Source organism: Pinus tabuliformis, chromosome X, assembly GCF_031772625.1.
Source record: "Pinus tabuliformis cultivar Carrire ecotype Pingquan chromosome X, CPIR1, whole genome shotgun sequence".
Classification (NCBI taxonomy): domain Eukaryota; kingdom Viridiplantae; phylum Streptophyta; class Pinopsida; order Pinales; family Pinaceae; genus Pinus; species Pinus tabuliformis.
Genome location: NC_142308.1, coordinates 1,068,299,366 through 1,068,321,954, shown reverse-complemented (window position 1 = coordinate 1,068,321,954; position 22,589 = coordinate 1,068,299,366). Strand labels below are relative to the sequence as shown.

Below are 22,589 nucleotides of genomic sequence, written 5' to 3'. Positions count from 1 at the left end.
ACCCAAGGCATTGAACAACTATTTGCGTTAGGATGTAGTGAGGGAATCGAAGGAAATTTGGCAGCCCTAAGTTGCCATTACTATTGCCAATCACACATTCAATAGTAACCATAAAAGGTAGCCAAATATAAACAGAACCTCGAGGTGTTGACAGTCATAATCTATTGTAATAGCTTTGACGTATATATAGTTCTGTGTTTAGATGAGAATGAAGTGGGCTTCATCCAGGGTTCGGCTCAATCCTCGTCCATTCCATGCAGTGGTGTTTAATTCGCCAAGCAAGAGAATATTACGTGAGTGTTCAGAGTTAAATCAACAGAAATCAAGGACGTGTGATTGTCAAATTATTGCTCCTCCCTTATGATTGAGCGCTTGATGCGATGGTCATTATCCTTGGGTGATACTTTTATTCCCCATTTTCTATTGAAAAAGTAGCGTTTTTCTGTTCGATTATGATAGGATTGGATGAACGCCGGTTTGGGTGGATGTAGACCCATGTTTTTTTGTGGTGATCTTCAAATGTCTTGAGGATAAGAAAACGATCCTTGACCAAGGTCCATGGTTTTGGGGATGAGTTGGTCTTCTAGTGAAGCCATGGTTTCCCAACTTCAATCCTCTCACTATGTTGCCGATGACTACTCTAGTATGGGTAAGATTCCCAGTTTTCCCATTCACTTTACCCATCTAGATCTCTTAGAAAAAGTGGGCAATTTCTTAACACAGGGTTCAAAATTATTACAACAATATACTCATTAATCACTAAATATGTCATTTGTAGGAATTGTAGTTAGGTGGGGAGGATAACACTCCTATCCATTTATAAAGCTACACCCAATTAATAAGTTCTCCATGTGCCACAATAAATGCAATTTTTATGACTATAGTGACACATCCCTCGAGATTTCCTTCCACACCAACACTTTTATCCATGAACTAAAGAGTGACTATTTCATTATTATATTATACATACATGTTAATATAAGCATTAAAATTTGTATTCCTTTGTAAAAAATGCTAGTCCAAGAGATACATTTGATCACCTTGTCTTGTATCCAATATCCAATGTTGACCCCTATATCCTTAGATCTAGAGTGAAAGTTTCATTTCTAATGTTGTGTTTGAGCTTAAATTCTAATTAAATATTTGGGTTAGCCAAGGCCATTACTTAACTTAATGGCTTTGCAATATACAATGTATCATATTTTTTTTAAGTTCAATTGGTGAGATATGTCTGGGGGATTGAACTTTCGATCACTTGGATACACAAGGGCTTGCCAACATGCTTTTTTCCAATTGTGCTACTACCCTCAGAAAATATACAATGTATCATATTAACATCCACTTAAACCAAATTGACTTTTGGGACACATGTCTCTTTGATGATGAAGGGAATCCAATTATGTGATGTCAAACACATTCCCTCACAAACACTCACAAAGACCCTACACTTTTTAGGGTTCGAACCTAGGTTGTCTGTTATGAAACCAACTCACAAAAAGATAGAATAGATAGATCAACAACTTAGAAATCAGCCTCTTTGAGGGGGCAACCTCCTTTACATCACACAAAAGAACAATTATTGGATGATACAAATGACAAAGCCTCATTTCTATATATAGGAGTCTAAGGGGTCACAATATAATCAAAGTCAACATAACAATAATAATATAAGGGCACAAAAATAACAATAGTGGGCTTCTATGGGGCACAATAATAACAATATGGGGACAATAAGGGCACAACAATAACAGTAAGGGCCACAATGACACTAGTAATGGGGGAATCACTATTGTTATAGGGACCTAACATTGTCTATATGGAAACACTGTATAATTTTGAATTTATTTATTGTAGATTTGTACATAGATGGATATTCCTTTCTTTGCATTTATCTTTTAGACTTCTTGCTTTCACCAATTGATTTAGAGCTTATGGAGTCTCAAGTAGCACCAATCCCCTTGCTTCTATTGGATTGAATAACATGATTTCTCTTTTGAAATCCATAATATCTCATTCACATGCTTCCTATTTCTCCCATAAGACTTTAGCACAGACTCCATGATCATGTTTGTGTCCCTCTTAATAATGCACTCCTTGGAAGGGGCCATAAAATCTTTTATTAGGACTAAACTTGGATGTCTCTTCTTTCTTGCCCTTTGATTCTTCATTCAATCATACCACCCATCAACTTGTTATTTTTCCATTTTTCTTATAATGACCTTTGTTTTTGGGAAGGTGCCTTTCAAGTATTTTGTCTTTGCATATAGATACACATAAAGTATCATTATTTTAATCTAATGGACGTGGTTGTTAAAATCACCAATATTTAATTAAATATGCATTGTTATACCTTTGCTCAAGTCAACTTCAATTCAAATTCTAACACATGTGTGTATACCCTTCCTTGCTTAGTTTGTATATTGTTGTAAGTCCCCAATATATTTATGTTGGCTTTTGAAATATCATCTCATCCCAAAATAAGTAGGGGGGATTCAATATTCAAATCCGGCAGAGTGGGGTTGAAGAAATGGATATTGAAGATGGATTCAATTATAGAAACTATCTTTTGAAAAAAGGTTAGTTTTGCCCCAAAAACAAAGTCCCTCCTTTGAGACCTTGCCACAACTTCCATAGTTGTGAAATTTTACAATAATAGAACCTCTAGAGTAGAGGTTTACCATATACTTAGAACTTAGGTTGGAATTGATTTGATTCTTGAACTCTTTAGATGATGACTAGAGATCATTAAATACATAGTTTGAAGCGTTTTCTTGTAGTTATTAATGAACTTGTTAACCATCCATAGATGAATACTTCCCTTGCACATGTGCTTGATTTTGTCAATAATGAAAGAATCCTACTATGTTTTTGGTATATTCGACAAGACTACATCTTTAAAATAAAGAAGATTCAATTCTTAATGCTTTGCAATCCTGTAAGAGGGAGGGACAATCGAAGTCACGCAGGAGGAGGTATTCCCTTTGTTTAGCGAAACTCTACAGAGATAAAGCACTAAATGCAAGATTAACCCCTTGTTTATGTGATAATTAGGGAATATATATCTATTCTCTCAAAGATTAGTCTTATATATTCAAAAAGAATTTCTCATTTATTCTAAATAACACTTAACACTGTTTATAGAATAATTTCTCACCATTACAATCACAATAATCATTTTTCAAGGCAAAAAATACATCAAAACTTTTTGAATATGCAAGTAGATAATCTCCACAAATGAAGATGAAAACATATTTTGAGCATGTTTAAAGTGGATTAAAATATAATAATAAAAGACACAACAAAAATCTTGATACAATAATAGCTCAAATAATTATCTTTAACAAAAATCTATTAAAAATTACTATAAAATTATAAAATGAAATTAACATTAATAAATAGTCAATTAATTTATATAAAATCCCAATTTAATAATGAATAATTACTTAATTCTTTAAGTTCCACTTCAAAGAAAGCATTGACACATCAGTTAGAGAAGGTGCATTATTGTTTTGGAGTAAGAGAAGGGTGCATTATTGTTTCGGAGTTCTATGTCCGTCGCATCAATATTTTATTTGATGTGCCCAATTATTTTTCCAAAGTAAAACTATTATTCAACTTAAATAATAGAATGTATAATATTTCAAATTCTATAAAATGTATAATATTTCAAATTCTTTGAAAATCCGTTTTAATGAAACACAAATATATGGCCATCGATGACATGATCGGACGGTAGATATTCTATCCCGCCTTTAAATTCAAATCCTATTGGTAGTTTGGCGCCATTGCGCGTATCCCTCTCAACGAGCTCAGTAGCTCGCATATGAACAATCATGGTTTGCAATCGCATAAACATTGCCCCAGAATCGATCCACGAGCCACCAGATCTCTCTCTGCACGACTTCCAACAGTTCATCTGCGTTTCTTCGTGGTCAAAACGATTTCAGAAAAGGTATTTTTCTGCAAGAGAGTGCTAAAATTGCAAAGCGCCATTATTTTCTTGTCGCCGTCATGAATCCTCTACGCCTTGTCCTAATGAAATTATTTAGAGTTCTTGATTGGAAAATTTTTCCATATTTCAACTTTCTGGAAATATTTCAACTTTTTGCCTTGCAGTTCATTCCCCAATGTCACTTCAGGAGCACACAGGTAGTGATAAAACTTGGGTCTGGCATGCAACTGATTTCTCAGATGGGGAACTGAAGGAAGAACTCTTCTGCATTCGTCTTGGCTCTGTAGACAGTGAACACTGTTCTTAGACTCTTCTAATCCTTGTTATGATCTTTTCTTTCTGTCTTGTATTTTTCTTTGATAAAATCAATGTTTGAGTACCTATATTCTTGGATCATTTCATTGAAGGGTTGATTTTGCATATGTTCTTAGGATGCTTTTGTGCAGATTATAGTGGGTTGGTAAGGGATCCCCCTCCCCAAACACCCTATCAGCATAGTTAAGACTTGAGTTTAGGGTGGCTTTAATTATCTCTGGTAATAGCAAATGATACGGAGGATTGTGCATAACCCACCCCTTTTTGATTCCAATAAGCAGAGGTGGTCACTATGGTAATCCGATTTCAATTTGTAGTTAGAAAATGGGGTCACAACTTTCCATATTTTTTGTTTTGTTTTGTCTTTTTACATCAAACAATAGTATATTTATTAGAACCATAGTCAACTAAACAAACAGGAAACAATTTATTTGACAGGTGGAAGAAGTGATAGGCTTAGAGCAATTGAATTGTAGGCCATGCTTCTTGACAAATTGATGAACAGATGTCTCCTTACTTGAGATTTAGGTTGGCACCATGGCACCATCTTGTCCATCATTATACACTAATCTTGTCATTATCTTCTTCACTGTGAATGACTGGCCTGTTCCCTGCAAATAGATATGGGCATAGAGGAGCCAATCCAAGAACAGTAATCTCTAGCACAAGACAATATTAATGATCTAAATACCTAATCCTGAAGCTTGAGTTTGATTTTTCTCTACTGGTTCTGAATCTCTGATTGAGAATCTCCCACTCGTCATTACCAAACCTTCTCCTTCATCATTGGCATCAGCTGCACTGCTGAGGTACTTTGGTTGGTTGTCATTGGACTTGAGAGCTTGAAGTTTCAAATGATTATAGTAACAGACAGCCAGAAAAGCCAGTCCACACCCACTCAAGTTTATGACTGTAACCTTTTCATTTATTACAGACAAAGATTATGTTATGAGCAGCCAGTCCTTGACAAGACCAGCAACATTCATAGTCAAGGTTGAAGTCTTTCCTATCAGAAGAAACACTGCAAGATTAAGAGCCAAGGCACAAGCAGAAATGTCATGTAATCCAAATCAAAGGAAGAGACCCTGATTATCAGAAATGGGTATTCTACTAAGGCCCAGGGGGTGCTGAGAAAAACAAGGCAACAAGGAGCAACAAAGATGTGATGGGATTCAACTTAATCCCTTTTGATGTTCGTGGAATTTGTATGAGAACCAATTGGGTAGTCTCACATGCAACTGCACTTAACTGGAGAATCACCTCCCATGCATTCATCTTGGCCTCCCCATAAGCTGAAATAGTAACTCCAATGGATATGGCCAACATATTGGCCTCGGGCTCACCTTTATAAGCTTCTTTCTTCAGGGAAACCACAATCAAATACACAGCAATGGGAATTAGAGCTTTCAGCATTTGAAATAATGATACTGAGAGGAAAACATAGGCAGAATTTGAAAACCAGAGACCCAAAGAATACACTTATCAATACTATGGGTTCAACGAGCTTGAAGACTCTTACAATAGCAACAGCCAGTGTTGAGTAGAAGCCCATGTGAATCATGGTGGGACTGATCACACTAAAGTTGTCAAGCAATGGCAACTCCAATGGATATGGCTAACATATTGGCCATGGCCTCACCTTTATAAGATTCTTTCTTCAGGGGAACTGCAATCGAATGCATATCAAATGGGCACAAGAGCTTTCAACATTTGAAATATCGATACTTTGAGAGACATGCACCAAGGGCTGCATCATTTAGGATTTGTACTCAGTTTAGGTGTCATATTCAAGGGGAAGTTGTTATGCTTTCCACCACTTCATAGATTGTTAGAGTGATGAAACAAAAGAGGCTCCCTCTTGAGGCTAGATTATGTCATTCATATCAGCTGTGTTGTTGATGTCCTAGCTCAGCCAGGTCTTGCCAAAACTCTGTTGAGGTTCAAAATTTATTATAAACTGAAATGTCTTCACAAGAATTGACCTCATAAAATGCCATAATCACAAGATATGCCATACATGGCTATGATTATGGCTCGCAAGACCCTTAGACTTTGAGCAATGAGGCTCGCAACATCACTTATGATTATGCACTCTACAATTCTGTGACCAGCTGAATGTCAAGCAATTGAACCGCGATTTAAATCCTATTTTGTCAGCAATAAGTACTATACTTTGTCTTTATTTAGTGTAGAGAACCAAGCACTTATTCTGCTCATCTATAGAAGGGACAATGGTTGTTTGCCTATGAGGTATAAGGAAATCCTATCAGATGTTTTGTATTTTCGTATGGAATTGAATCATACTCCTGCACACTGTAACATTCATATATATCAACCTGTAGAGGCTTTAATAACACCTGGTATTCTGGTTAGTGATTTTATTGGACCTCATGTGCATATCCTACATGCACAGGATGGACTATTCATATGTTACAGGGTATTATTCTTATTATTTAGGGTGCACATCTTCAGGTGCTCAAGAACGATTACTAGAACAGTCAGTTAATTCTGCAATTTAAAGGATGAAAAAGGAGGTTATAGGAGTCTAGTTTTGGTTCTCATCCACAATGTCACACTAGTCTGCCTGGGCATGGTTCTCATGGTTTAATAGTGACTTGAGGAGTCATAATACCACAGATCACTAAACATGAACAGCTAAGGTAGCCCAAGGACAATAGCCATCTTTACACATTAATTAACAGGTCTTACATTAATTATCCTAGGGGGTTTTAATACTTCCAAATGCTTAAAAAACAGTTAGCAGAGCATTCACATTACACATTCCAGCAATCTTTTCTATAAACCAACCAAATGCAGTCAGGAGAGCCCTCCTTTTAAACTATACAACCTTATTGTTAGTATGATCAACCTTATTTTAATATATAGTGTGACAAACCGTATGTGACAGGCAGGTTAATAGTGTATGTGTTAGACTTGATTTTTCTTCTAGTTGATTATGAGACTCTGTACTCAAGGTCATAAGAAAAAAAAATCCAAAACTTTTTAGCTAGTGAAGTATAAGTTCCTGAAAGTTAAATAGTAACTATCTCTATCCAATTACCCACTGTGTAGGCAGGCATATCATTGATTTTAGCAAGCCTTAGCATTTTCCTGTCTACCTGGATAAGGAAGCAAAATACAAACGAATAACTATCTTATCCCTGGTTGAACAGGACAGGTAAAAACCATTGTTTCCTTAAATTAGTTTCATCTTTTACCCCTATAATAAGTTATTGTGTCAGGTTTCTGAACTCATCCCTGACACACATGAAAGTCACATGCAGTTTCAACAATGGTATTGATAAATTATAACAAATTCTTGTACAAGAACATTCTTATAGTCGTTGCCTCTCAATGCCAAGCAGATGTTGCAATGAGAATTTTGTCCAACCATCCAAAATAGTAAATACATAGCTCCTCCTTCTTCCTTAGTCTTATAGCTATTGCAATATGATTAACAGAGCAAAGATTTAACCGTGTCCTTAACATTAGCACTGAGATGATATACACTAAATCCTGCCATAGTCACTCTAGCTCTCCATTTTCCTGTAACTTCATACCTCTCAATCCTTTCTTCTCCCTCACAAGCAATTATGTTCACTGTGTTGAACTCGAATGAGGCATCCTCTCAAGAGGGGTTATTGGCCCACATAACAAAGGCACACACAGCAAGAGGGTTATTGAGCCTACACAATGAGGGCATACAACACAAGAAGGTTATTGAACCTATATATCAAGTTTTCCTAGGTTGGAATTAACCACAAACCGCTCTCATTCCCTCCAGCTCCTCGCTTTATTGTAGCATAGCCTCACACACTAATGTGACCTTCCTTTTTAATGCTAGAAGGTCGGCTTGAAACTAGTGACATTGTCATGGGCATCTATCACTTGTAAACTCGGTCACAACTCCAGATACCTCAACAACTATTGGCATCTCGTCCATGGGTGGCTCCTCCTCAACAGATGGCTCTATGTGTGTAGGCTCTATCTTCTCCACCAAGGTGTCACTTGGGGCTATCAAAGAGGTCTCTAATAAAAGTGACTCACGTGCCACATCAGGTATATCAATGTGCTCCTCACCATCCCGTGGGCTCTCAGCATCATGCTCAACCTCCTCCTCTAGCTCTTGATATATGAATCTAGGTCTCCACCAACAAAAGTGCCCCCTGGTCTCACCCTCTAATTGTCTCTGTCCTCCCTGCTCCCTTGTAGGAGATCTGGTACCCTGATCGCTTTCCCCACATGATGTAGATGGTTGCACCCCCATGGTCTGCACACCCCTCACGTCTCTGCTGTAAGGGTGAGGATGGGTTTGGTCTGTCACCCTCCTCAACTGGGACAACCTCTCATCGTTCCAATGAATTCTACCCCAGAATTTCTGCATACTGGGTTTCCATTGAGCCATGGGTTTGTCTCCGATTTCCCTCGTCATTGTGCACTCATACCCAAAGCTTCCATGATCTTCTAGCTAGTTTCTCACAGCTGGGCTAGGATCATGCTCTGATACCACTGTAATGTTCCAAACTTAAATAAACAGTGATATGCAAAGCAAAAACGATTTACAACACAAAATTTTAAACAATCAACAAATGCTCATAAAAACTCCAGAAGTAAGAACTAGCTTTGCCATTTTATTAATCAATGGAGCAAATACAATAGTATGGAGAAATGAACCTAGGCTTGCCTCAATGGCAAGTGTGACAGAACCCAGGTGATAATATTGTTGAAAATAGCAACAAGAAATGATAAAAATAGAATCCATAATATTCGAATTTTAATTTGTCCTTGAATTAAAATTGTGAATTAAATTCGAATTTAGTCTCACCAGCTGCTTGGAAATAATTAATTAATTGATTATGGATTAATTAGTTAGAGAAATTCAAGTTAGAAGTTTTTCTGCAGTCATGCAATAGTTAATCCTTAAATTAAGGAGATTATCCATTAATTAAGGAGATAAGATTGAGTTATATTTGAGTTGTAATTAGTTAGCTCAGTTTACTGAGTTAAGTCCAGTTAAATTAGTTCCAAACTATTTGAGGAACTAATTGTGAGTTCAGTCAGTTAATGCATGCATCCAACTAGTGTACTCCAGATAATTGAAGATTCTCTCATCAAAAACTCATGCATGTCTATTCTGAGAAAGACCCAGTTGAGCTAAATGTCAAGGACACATTACTATCAGTTGCATGAGTTTTCCTGTAAAGGAAACTCATCCATGCAGAAGGAATAAGGTTCCTTGAGGATTGCGCAGTTTTACAAGGTGTGAGATCAGTGTGAGTGATCAATGTTACACTTGGTAACAATAGGATCAACTAGGAGAAACAACGCAAGGAAATAGGAGGCTTGGAGGGTAGAGGAGAAAGTTTGTGAGAAGCCTTGTTTGCCTGTGAGCATCCATGAGGATTGTACTGAGAGCTGGCTAGCAGTGGGAGCTAAGGCTTTGTGTAATTCTGAGATATTTCCACCTTGTATGATAATACAGATAGTGGGGTTTTTAGCTGAGGCTTTCCCCTGAGTATTCTTATGTGTTTCATGTGCATTAATTCTTCTTCTGGTTATATGTGTTCCGCTTGATCTTGCTCAAATCTATTAAGCTTCCGCAAGTTTGATTATAGAAGTAGATTAAAGTATTTTGCGTTAGTTATATTGCATTATTAGGTTGATCTACAGTCAAAATTTCTACAAATACAATGATCGCAAATGTTGGAAACGACTGCTCCTCTAATTCTCTGCGATACTAAGAAAACTACACTACTTGCTGGAAAGGGACTGTAAGAAACTCCACCTACAATGCTTAGAAAATGCTGCAAATTTAACCTCAAGCTCCTTGAACAAAACCCACAAAAAGCAAAAAAGGGTTCGACCTATCTCCGAGCCAAAGTTAAACCCACAAAATGGTGTGAATTCCCCAGTTAACTGGTAATTCACCCTATTATAAGAATTAGGATTTCAGGCCCTAATAACATCTGGAAAATTCTGAAATTTTAACCATGGACTCCTGTCAAGAAACCCAAAAAAACCCACGAAGGAATTTCGCTGGTTTATACTTCTGAAATTCGACCCCCTTGGAGCCCAGCTTCAGCAGCAACTGCAAAACTCGGCCTGCTGGAATTTGCCTGTAAATCCTCTCGGAAATGGACCCAAAGTGTTGGACTAACCTCTGTTATGAATCCTTTGACTTCCCAGATGGGCTTTCGGCCTATGGCATCTGCTCCTTAGATCCAAGAAATCGCTGGATTGACCCTCTACGTTGTCCCCAAGCCCAGTAATTCAAATTGCTGGGATATTGGCTCTGCTGGCTCCAAAAATCATAAGAAATGTTGGCCCTTTGCTTCTCTCCCAATTCTCTAACTCTCCCGGAAAATGCTTGATCACTGATAGCTCCAAACTCCCCCTGCGTATTCTCTAGCTAGCCAGAAATATGCACTCCCTGTTGTGGCTGAATGGTAGTGCTATAACACACTCTCAAACTCCTGAAATACTTATGGAACTGCCTCTCTAGGGCGGGCACGAACGGTCCCTCGAAGTAGAGGTTGAATCTCTTGCTTGAGAGATTCATGGCTAAACAACCGGTTGACTCAACTAAATGGCAGGGCGAACAATCAAGTAATTTTGATTGCAAGGTGTAAGAATGAAACCAAATGAGAGCTCCCTCCTCCTTTTATCCTTGTGGGTCTTGCTTGTCTCATGTGGGCCCCTCCATCCAACACTTCGAATTCCCTCTAAGACATTTGAATGGCCTAGTTCAAATTCTCATGTGGGTGGCCCCCACCTGCCACTAGCAACCAAATTAAGTCAAATTTCCTCCTAAGTCCCTAAGTTGAAAATGTTGGGTTCTTTCCCTTAGCCAAAATTGTGCAAAAATGCGTGGAAACACCCTGTTACAAATTTGCTTGAGAAGGGACATGACAATTTTTATCATTAGAGTTCTCATTTTGACGTCATAATTTTAGTTAAGTCGATGACTATGTTTTCACCTACCAACCAATAACAGAATAAATAAAACCTACTTTAAAAAACAACATTTTAATACTAAATTTCTCAAACTATATCAATATAAGGTAATCTAAGGTATACAACTTTGAATGACACCCTATATATTAACTACTCAATCATTGAAAACAATCCCTATATATGTCCCATAAGAATATAATAATGTATCTTTCAAATGGGTTTAGGTGGTTTCAAGATGGTTGGAAGGTATGTTAATAATGTATCTTTCAAACAAACCATCCCTATATGTGTCCCATAAGAACATAATAATGTATCTTTCAAATGGGTTTAGGTGGTTTCAAGATGGTTGGAAGGTATGTTAATAATGTATCTTTCAAATGGGTTTAGATGGTTTGACAAGATGGTTGTAAGGTATGCTTTTGCATTCTCCCTACCTAAGTTCAAATTCTCGATTAGACTCTAGTTCATTATGAAAATGCTATCGAAGTAGATGCCCCTTGTGAGTGAAACCTCCTTTATGAATACATCTTTAAACATATCAAACGTTGCTAAGTCATACATTTCTTGCTAAACACCTCGCATCACTTCAGTGGGAAATATGATGGTGGAAAAGAACTGAATAAGCTTGGGAAGAACGGGTGTGTACATTTTGCACGTCTGGGGTAGTGGAATCAGAAAAACATTTCATTTTGGAATGTGATGCATTCAAAGACATGAGAGAAAGTTATGGGAATATGTTAACATTGGTTTATTGGCACTGTCTTTTCAACGATGGGATTGTTCGAAGGTTGAGCAAGCTCATCATCAATTTGAATAAAAAAATGGAATTGCAAAAAACGAAAAACAAAATACTAATAGCCCCATAAATTATTTTTAGTCGATAAATATTAAAATATCATTTCATTTCCTTTCTCAAACCAAGTCATAATTTTCTTTCAAAATGTTGTCACTAAAATAAATCTATAATTACCTTAGTATCTACCCATTATTGATTCCTCGATTTAAAAAAAATAAAAATGTTTCAAACAAATATACCGTTAAAGGGGCTTGAAGTGTGCATTTCCTCCCTACAATTGTATTAAATGTAATTGATATGCCCTAACGCATCCGGTACGAGGGTTTTAATCCGCTTCACCTATTTTATTTCGAGTAAAACGCCGTGGCGGGAGGTCGCGATACAACTCAACTCGAAAGGAATTGGATTTAGGATTTGTTCACTCTGCGGAGAAACAGTGAAATCGCTGTGGCGGGAGGTCGCGATACAACTCAACTCGAAAGGAATTGGATTTAGGATTTGTTCACTCTGCGGAGAAACAGTGAAATTGCAAGGCAGGCTGGTATGGATGACAGAGGGAACGCCGCTCCAGCTGTGCAAGAAGGCGGTTATAGGGTCATTGTGAGAAACAATGAAATTATAATAGAGAGAGGGAACGCCGCTCCAGCTGTGCAAATCAAGCATGAAGGCGGTCTCAGCGTCTTTTTGAGAGACAACGAAACTATAATAGAGAGAGGGAACGCCGCTCCAGCTGTGCAAGAGGATCGGATCCGTTTGATGGTCAGAGGCCAGGTATTTGAATTATAACCTTGATAAAAATAAAAAGAGGCCGACGATGCTTTTTTGGGCGAGGAAAGCTTTTTAATGGTATTCTCAGGGTTTTTTTTTTGGGTCTAAGGTTCTGAGAAGCTTTTCATAGGTTGCCAAAGCTATAAATTTGTCTGCTAACCTTTTGCCCGTACAAATTTCTGTTTTAATATAGTATCTAAGTTCTGGTTATTAATTCTACCGGCTTAATATCTTAAAAAAAGGGTTTCTACCTTGCTTATATAACCATCATGAATGCTTCTGGTGATTTAGCTTTTCTGTTTTGCTCGCATAAATTCAAAGCTTGATCTCATATTTTGGTGACTTTCCCTTTTATTTTGGTATTCTTCGAGACTTGTGTTACATATTGTTTTTCTATTTGTTCAGGTTCCACCCAATTGTTAGCTTATTTTGATGCTTCCTATTATCACTCTGTCTCAAGCATGTCTTCCCTATTCTAGGAATACTAAAATGTAGTGTAGACTGCTTTCAACACTCGTGGAGAATCCCTTGGCTTAAGAAGCTGCGGATGGTGGGTATTTATTCCGACAGTCATCAAAGACTCGCACCTGATCCCAACTGCTTGAAACGGAGCATTGAATGGTGAAATTGCCCACGAGGGTAAAACATGTCTCAGAGGGATTTGAACCTCCGTGGGTGTATGAAACACCCCTCTTTACGGGAACCAAGCTCCTATTGATTATTGTTAACTAATTGCTAAATTTTTGTCTAATTGTTGCTTTTTGTGGACTTCTGTCGAGTAATTTTACTATGATGAATCAACTAATATTACTTGCTGCATTTTATTTTGCTTTTGATCGATATTTGGATGCCATGGAATATCTTTTTTCTTTTTCATCTGCTAACAGTTATGTGGTTAACACAATAATTTTATTTATCAGTAATCATCTGGAGATCCAATTCCTCAGTTTTTCTTTTCTTTGTTTCTTATTGGACCTAGATCTTGCCCTTCTAGGAGATATTTCTATAGAAGGCCAAGCAAATAATTTTAGATAAGATAATTGATATATATGGGATATGAAGGGCATGCTGCTACCCTCTTGAGCCTGGCAACGAGCTTTTTTAAATTTAAGGAAATAATTTGGATTTTCATGAATTTTAAGTGGGATAGATGTTAAATGGAAACTTTGTTCTCTTTTTTGTATTAAATGCTTGCTTCTAAGTTGCATAAATGTGTAAACATCTGAAAGTTTCTGAAACGCCTGAAAATGTGACCCCTTCAAAATGGAAATGTGGGGGAAACCCCATATTTTTTTTTTTAACTAGAACGAGAACATTTGTATCAATGAAAATCTGCTTTGTGAATGCAGCAGTTACATCAAAGGAGGAACTATTTCCATTTGTTAATTCACAATCCTATCCATCTTTGGAATGCCCACTATGTCAAAATTTTGAGTTCCTTTATGTCAAAACTATTATTCCTATATGTATATACTATATAGGCACCAAAAGAACATACAAAATTTGAAAGCATTTACAGACCAACATGCTAATTCTCGGGAGGAGGGGTGACATCGCCGGGTCCAAATCCCCTCTTCTGAGGGGACACTGTTACATCTAGATCAGGAGAATCTTGAGCTACATTGCTAATGACATTGCTTGAGAAAGTGGATTCGGAGGTCTGCTTGTCGAGTGGAGTTTGTAGGCCTTCAATTTGTTGACGAAGACTAGAGAGTTCATCCTCAATTCTGTGCATCAAAGTTCGATGTTCAACCAATAACTCCATAGCAGTGGCCATACTAGATGAGGCACAAGGCAAAGAAAGTATTCTTGGGTTAAGGGTTTCTAGATAGTGGATAGCTAGAGGAGGCAAGTCACGTATGTGCATTTCAATATCCAAATTTTGTTTAATTGAACAACTACATAGGTTTATGGTAAGCCATTTGTGGCCATAAACCAAATTATTCCTCTTGAATGTTTTGGCCTTGGTACAATTCCAACCCTTCCACAAGGTGACAGGGGATTGCAGACCTGACTTGATAAGGAGGGATTAAGGATGAGTTTATTATGATTGGTAAGCCTGAGCCAAAATTATTAGAACTAAAATTGAAATTGAGACTAGATCAAAAATCAGTAAAAAAACAATAATGAAGAACTATTCAATCTGTCATGGGACTGTGCAGGTGGGTTTAGGTTCATCGAACATTGGTCTGGATTGGACTCAGTTGAAAAGGTGTTGAACTACTCGGTTGTGAATTGATTTAGGACCCTTCACTTGATAATTGCTTCAAATTGGTTGAACTTGATCCAATCTAAGTGGTTTTGATAACCTTGGTTTGAACTTTGAATGACTCTTTTTAGCACAAGGCGAGTGACCTAGTCTTCAATTTGTGAGTAAAAATGCTTTTGTTTGTGTTAATGCCTCTTGAAAAATTGAAATATGTTTATCCTTAGCTTTTCTAGTTCAAGAATAGCTTGATAGCCTTCTAGGCTCTTCACATGCTTTGATATGGATAGGGATCAAAGGCCCTTTGATAGGGATAATGATAGGTTTTGCCTTTGAGCAAAAGGATAGGGATCACTATAAGGAGTATTCATCGAAAGACAAACCAAAATTGAACCTTTGGCCTCTCTATTTCAAGAATAGCTTGATAGTCTTCTAGGCCCTTCATATGCTTTGAGTGACAAAGGCCTTTTTTATGTTAACCATGGTTGAGATGATAACATGAGTTTGTAGTTTTAAGTCATACCATGAATTCATGCCGATAGGACAATTTTACACAAGAACCTTCGAGGCCTCATTTCTCTAAGCCACTAATAATTCAATTTTTGCACAAGGCCTAAGCTTGGGTATGCGTTTTGATAATCCCCATGGTCCCTAATCATTGGAATGCAATAAAGTTCTGATTTTTCTGTAAAAGCTCTTACTACCCTCCATTTTTACTCGTAGCCACAAATTGTTTTCTCCACTGATTGAGCGGAATTGGCAAGAGGAAGAATATATATGAATTGTAGTAAGGATTTTAGTAGAGATTTGGGATTTGGTAGCTAGGGTTAATGGCTTGGTGAATCATTTTCAATTTTCTTTTGAACTCTTTGGATGACCATCTTGTATAATTATTTGAGGGACCTTTGAAAGTTGATTAGGATGCCCAGAAACTTAAATATTTGACTTGAATGTATTTGAATCCCTTACTGATCTGTCATTCAAATAGAAATGTTGGCTTTGTCTAAAACATTTGGTTTTGGTCCACTAAATTATAGTTCTAGAGGCTAAGCCAAATATTTGAAGACAATTTATCATGTAGGTTATTGATTTCTATTCCCCTACAAGATCTTGAGAAAAAAATCATCGACAAAGTCCCCATTGACTGGTTGCCCAATTCACTATTCAGGAGACTGATACCTTTAGTTAATCCTTGGCCCTTGTGAGAGATGAAATAACACAAGGCCCCAACTTCCATCTCACTTAGACTATAGGAGCTGATGAGTATCCTTGTTGGAAAAATTGAAAGAGTGCAACTTGTTCAAATTTACTACTGTTCATTGAGAGACATTCTTTCCTTTCAGAAAATAGTTCCCATGACACTAGGGAAGTTGGGGCCAACATTGAGATCCTCGAGCATAGCCAGGATGAAATGCCGCTCAACCCTGTTATATGCTTTTTGAAAGTTAATTTTGATGAATAAAGCGTTGAGGCTTGAGAATCTGAATCACTTGAATCTTTCCCATATGGCTATAATATTGCCCAGAATAAATCATTCCCCAATGAAGGCTATTTGTTCTAGATGTATGATCTTAGTAAAATGTGCTTGACATGCATGGCTAGGCCTTGGCTAGAATCTTGTAAGAGACATTGAGGTGGGTGATCAATCTCCAACTTGTGATAAGGTCCCTAGACTTGGGGATGAACCAAATGACACCTTTGTTTACATTGTTCCCTTAATGATTGTTATATAGGCGTTTTTCTACACTTGAAGCAAGTTTGGCATGATAATGTCCTAGGATGCCTTATAAAATTCACACAAAATTATCCAATCTAGATGTGTGTGACTGCAAAAAATGTTGCAAGTGAGCAGTTTTTAGGTGATAATAGATGATTTATCCTCTGCCATATTTGGCAAGGTAGTTTTCAAAAAATTTCAGATCAATGACTACTCAAACATCCTTTTTTGGTTTCAGGAACCCTGTGAGCTATATCCATACAAAGTCTACATGACTACCTTTGTTCCTCAATAAGGCCTAGAGATTGAAATTCCATGTTGTAGTAAGAGACAAATTGTTGTTGATATCCTCCTATTTGTTGGGCTTTCCATTTGGAATACTGATTGTAGATATCTTCTTTGTAATCAATTTTGATGTTGAACACTTTCAAAACTGAATAAAGAGATGAGAATTGTTGTTGAGGAGGAAGAAGACAGGAAAATACAAGAGGTATAAGTCTTTTAAGATAGCAGAGATTGAATAATATTATTAGTAAAGAAGTAGCTAAGAAATCAGGTTAAAGGAAACACAATATAATACTCAACGATAGGAAGAAAAAGGTAAAAGAGAGTATTATTAAACATTGAAAAATAATCATAAAGACAAGAAGATTAAAAAGTTTTAACTAAAATAAAATTAAAATTGAATTGATGTTGAAGGTGAGAACGAGTAAACAAGAAAATGTAACTAAAAATAATATTCTAATTAACAAAGTTTGACATTGATAATGAATGAAAACGTGAATGGAATAAATAAACCAAAAGCGTTAATCAACAAGTAAATGAGAAACACGTGGGAAAGTAGAAGGGTAATAAAACATAAAGAAGTACCTAAATAACTTGAAAAAAATATGTAATGAAAATAACTAGGAAGAAGGGGTCAAATAATAAGAAGATAGGTAGATACTGAAAAGAGGGAGAAAGGATAGAATTGTAAAGAAAAGGGAAATAGATTAAACAAAAGATAGGAGAAGACAGAATGGTTATGGAGAAATAAGAATGAGGAAAAGGATGAAGCAAAGAGATTGAAAAAATAATAAATCTATTGAAGGGATAAGGAAAGTGGGAGAGGGAGGAGTGAGGAACAAAGGCAAGGGAACAAAGTATGTGAGATCTTTATGGGCAGAAATGTGATAGATGGTGGGCTGCTAAGGTTGAATGAGCTTGAAGCCATCTTCGCGATTCAGGTTATTGGGATTTCTTTTGTTCTTATAGTTTGTTAGTGTGATGGTTAATTTTGGCTAAATGTGTTGGTTAAGCCTAGTTTTATTTGCATTACCAGTATGGTAATGTCTTTTAGACCATGGTAAACAAATTGTTCACTCACTATAATTGTAAAAGTCCTAAGTAACTTCAACACCAAATGGCAAAACCTTATCAAAACATCAATCTTTGAATCCTACAATCTACAAACATATACTGCAGAAAAATAAAAACAATGAGTACACATATCTCAACTCTCAATCACATCTATCTTCTATGGAATATGGAAAGAAGAAAATACATCATAACAACTGAAAACCAAAAAATCGCTAACCAACACAGTGGCGTGCTGTGTGTTTTCTTTATAGAATAGGAAGGCAAAGGAAGATACAATATATCTGGTCACATGCATGAAGTGCTCAAGGTAACTCAAACAAACCCTAACCCCCATCCAATCACCTAGTGTGCCCAGCTGCATGGATCCATGTGACAGTTAAGTATACCTCAACTGGATGATGAACTGGAACATGCAAGCGTGGATCCATGTGACAGTTAAGTATACCTCAGTTGGATGATGAACTGGAACATGCAAGCATGGATCCCTTTCCTTATGAACTGCACCCTTGCTCAACGTAATTCAAACAAACCCTAACCCTCATCCAATCACCTAGTGTGCCCAGCTGCATGGATCTGTGACAGTTAAGTATACCTCAACTGGATGATGAACTGGAACATGCAAGCATGAATCCCTTTCCTTATGAACTGCACCCTTGCTCAAGGTAACTGAAACAAACCGTAACCCTCATCCAATCACCTAGTGTGCCCAGCTGCATGGATCTGTGTGACAGTTAAGTATACCTCAACTGGATGATGAACTGGAACATGCAAGCATGGATCCCTTTCCTTACGAACTGCACCCTCTACCCAAACTGGAGTTTTACCCATGCAGGTATTTGTGCCCTACCTAAGAATAGACATCTGAAAATTCATTAACAGTGAACAATGGACAAGAATAGGAGAAAAATTGTAGACCAAGTACTCAAGATTTTTCATTAATATCAGACTGTTTGGTAATTACAGTCAAACCTGAGATTCAATCTCAGGGGCTCCAACCACGTTTCACTGAAGTTTTTACACTATTGAATTCTGTCTCCTTGAAAAATGCTCCCTAGGCCTGAGCATGCATGTACATGCTGTCCACAATAGGATAGAAATGAGGTGTAACTCCTTCAATATGCCCCACGCTGTCCACAATAGGATAGAAATGAGGTGTAACTCTTTCAATGTGCCCCGCATCAGAAAATGCATATTATCCATAATCGAAGGTGTCACCATTACCATGGCTGCTTGCCGTCATCATTATCTTATAATAACCTCTGCAAGTTGTTGTTTTCCATTGAATGAATTAAGAATACACACTCTTTCAAATGCATGTGTCTTTTCCACCAGATTGCCCTGAGATTCACTGTTCACTCGCTGCTTGAGGAATCTGATCTGAGGTGTCATCATTACCATGGTTGCTTGCCCTCATCAATCTCCCATAATAACCTCTACAAGTTGTTGTTTTCCATTGAATGAATTAAGTATGTGCGCTCTTTCAAAAGCATGGGTCTCTTCCATCAGATTGCCCTGAGATTCCCTGTTCACTCACTGCATGTGGGATCTGATCCTGCATTGGTGTACACTTCCACATTCCTAGCTCTTGAAAATTTGCAAAAGGAGGTTTGAAAGAAGTGTTTATACTCTTGACCAAAATAGCAGACTCTCCGATCCCTAGCTGATGCAAACTTTAGCTGAATTGAGATCCCCTGCAATTCATGCAAAATATAGTTTCCTAGTTTCCTTGCAAGCTTTGTTTAAGGAATGAAAAACTGATTTAGAAGAAGAAATCATCTGTGCATGTGTATGCTAAATTTTAATATATTTTTCTGCTATTTACTGTTTTACAGCTAGTGTGTAATGGTAGCTGTGTTCAGAATTTATATTTCTCTGTTAATTAAATTCTGCAATTGATTTATTTGATTGAAGAACACAAGGACAGCGTCACTGAGGGGAGGAAAATTTATAATAACTTGTGATTATTAGGCATGGTGCATTGTTGTCATGGCTTGGGAGGTTTGCATCTGTCAAACAACTCTCAATTCAAATAGCCCTTGCAACCATGGCAACAAAGAGTCATTAGAATCAGTTTTGCAACCATGGTACTTTAAGATAGATTAACTGGATTTTTTGAAGCACCTACCACTTGAAGGGATGTGAGGAGGCATCTGGTGGACTTAGAGGGGTCCTAAAAGAATCCTTTGGTATGCAGGAGAAGTAACCCATACCTCGTTCAGATTTTACATTTTAGGTTTATTTTGCTTGAGCAATTTCTTTTTGTTAGCTCCACTGGTGGAGCCTTAATAATAAATATTAAGGATGTGGGTCCAAAGTTTGAACTGTAGTCACTGCTGTGATGATTCTGGTTCTGTTTCTTGGAGAATTAATGCTATTCTCAACCAAAAATAATTATGGTCACTATTCTCCCAAGGATATAGGTAACCTACCGGTGCCAAGAGGGCTGAAATCAGGAAAAGTGACAATACATCTTACCTAGATTATCATATTGATATTTACTGTGACTAGATTGATTCATTATCCTTTTGGCTGTACTTACCCATGGGTTTTATTTTTCTCTTATTACATTCCTGAAAGATTTGCGGAAGATCTCAAAGCGCTCTTCTTTGTTTAATCTGTTTGTAATGATTGTTTTCCAAAATATGCTTGCAAAAATATGCTTGATCTCGCAATTGACTTTTGCCCCCACATTCAGCAGAGTGGAGATGATATTATCAAAAGTTCATTAGATAAGAAAGCAGAGCATCCTCATTCGGGTGCCTCACATAGTATATCATACAATTGGATCCTTTCATGAGCTTGACAATTCCAACAATGAGCCAATAGCTTGCCCCCCCGCCCCTCCTCATCAGAGTTAGAGGACATTGACATCATCCCATCACTCTCTTTTGCTTAGCACCAAGCTTTCCAGATTACCAGTATAGACTCTCCAATTGTATCTCTATGTTTATGCTACTTTTAGATTTCCAGTGCATTATATATATATATATATATATATATATATATATATATATATATATATATATAATCAGTTAAACTGTGTTTAGGTTGAGATCAGCTCCAATGGTTGATGGAAGAATGATTTGTCTAATTGTAGGATGTTGTCAATAGGTTTGTGCAAGGCTCTGTCTCACTAAGTGCCTTACGGAATAATTTTTACCCTTCACAAGTGGCTCCCACTCTCAACCCCTCTCCATTAAATTTGAACATGACATTTCATGAGTTAAATCCAACACAAACTACTTGATCCACACTAGATAGGTTTATTCTATTGTTAAATTTGAAAATGACATTTTATGGGCTAAATCCGACACAAACTGCTTGATCCACACTTGATAGGTTTATTCTATTGATATATATATATATATATATATATATATATATATATATATATATTTGTTTTGGTTACACTTAAACTACACAATTGTCATTGTTATATTTTTTTAACTTTATTTTTTCTCACTTTAGGAGTTACTTTTAAAACAATGCATTTTATTTATTCTATTGTTGTATATATATTTTTGTTTTGGTTACACTTTAACTACACAATTGTCATTGTTATATTTTTAAACTTTATTTTTCTCACTTTAGGAGTTACTTTTAAAAAAACGCATTTTATTTATATTGGATATATTTTTTAATTCCATTGATTTGTTTGTATCATCATTGGTTGAAGATCAGCGAAAGTAATGTGGTGTCCATGGCAGAAGATGAACTAATGCGCATTCTCATATTGATGCGAAACTTTGTGCCTGGATATAAGCAAATTGTTGAGGGTGATTGGAAAGTGGCAGCAATTTCTTACAGGTCATATGATCTAGAAGGGAAAACTATTGGTTCTATTGGTGCAGGGCGTATTGGCAAAGAACTACTTAACCGTTTGAAGGTATTCATTCTTAGGATCTAGTACTACTTCATGATGTTGCAAACTTCTTTTCAAAAATCAGTGCTCCATAATTCTTACGCATGCATGTTGTTTGTTTCAAAATTTCAATCTAATAATAATAAACATTACATGATGTTGAATTGAATTGCGTTCCTTTGTACAGCCCTTCAATTGTAAGCTTCTTTACCACGACCGTCTTTCTATTGGACCCGAATTGAAAAAGGAAACTAGAGCAACATTGGAGACAAATCTTGATGAAATGCTACCTAAATGTGATGTACTTGTCATTAATATGCATCTTTCTGATAAAACTAGGTGCGCCTTATCACAATTTCATAAATAATCTCTCCCATTATTCACTCAAACATCAATAGCACCTATATATTTTGTACAACTTGTGAACAAAAACCTAATTATTGTTTCTCTTGCCCTTTCCTTTTGGTTACAGTAGGGGAATGTTAAACAAGGAAGGTATTCTCTACCAAGCCTAGCTTTTCTCTCAGAATCTTAACATCCCCTTTGCAAAGGGTTTCATTAGAATGACAACAACCCGCATTTAAAGCATTTCTCCACCCATCCTAATTAGAAATACAATTTTGGGTTCTCTACTAATTTTCTCCAAACCCATTTAATCTA

General features: G+C 36.8%; 1 pseudogene; it reads left to right on the top strand.

Moving 5' to 3' along the window:
* The first annotated feature begins 21,767 nt into the window (after positions 1–21,767).
* Positions 21,768–22,296, top strand: LOC149143513 (formate dehydrogenase, chloroplastic/mitochondrial pseudogene; annotated as a pseudogene).
* Positions 22,297–22,589: the final 293 nt, after the last annotated feature.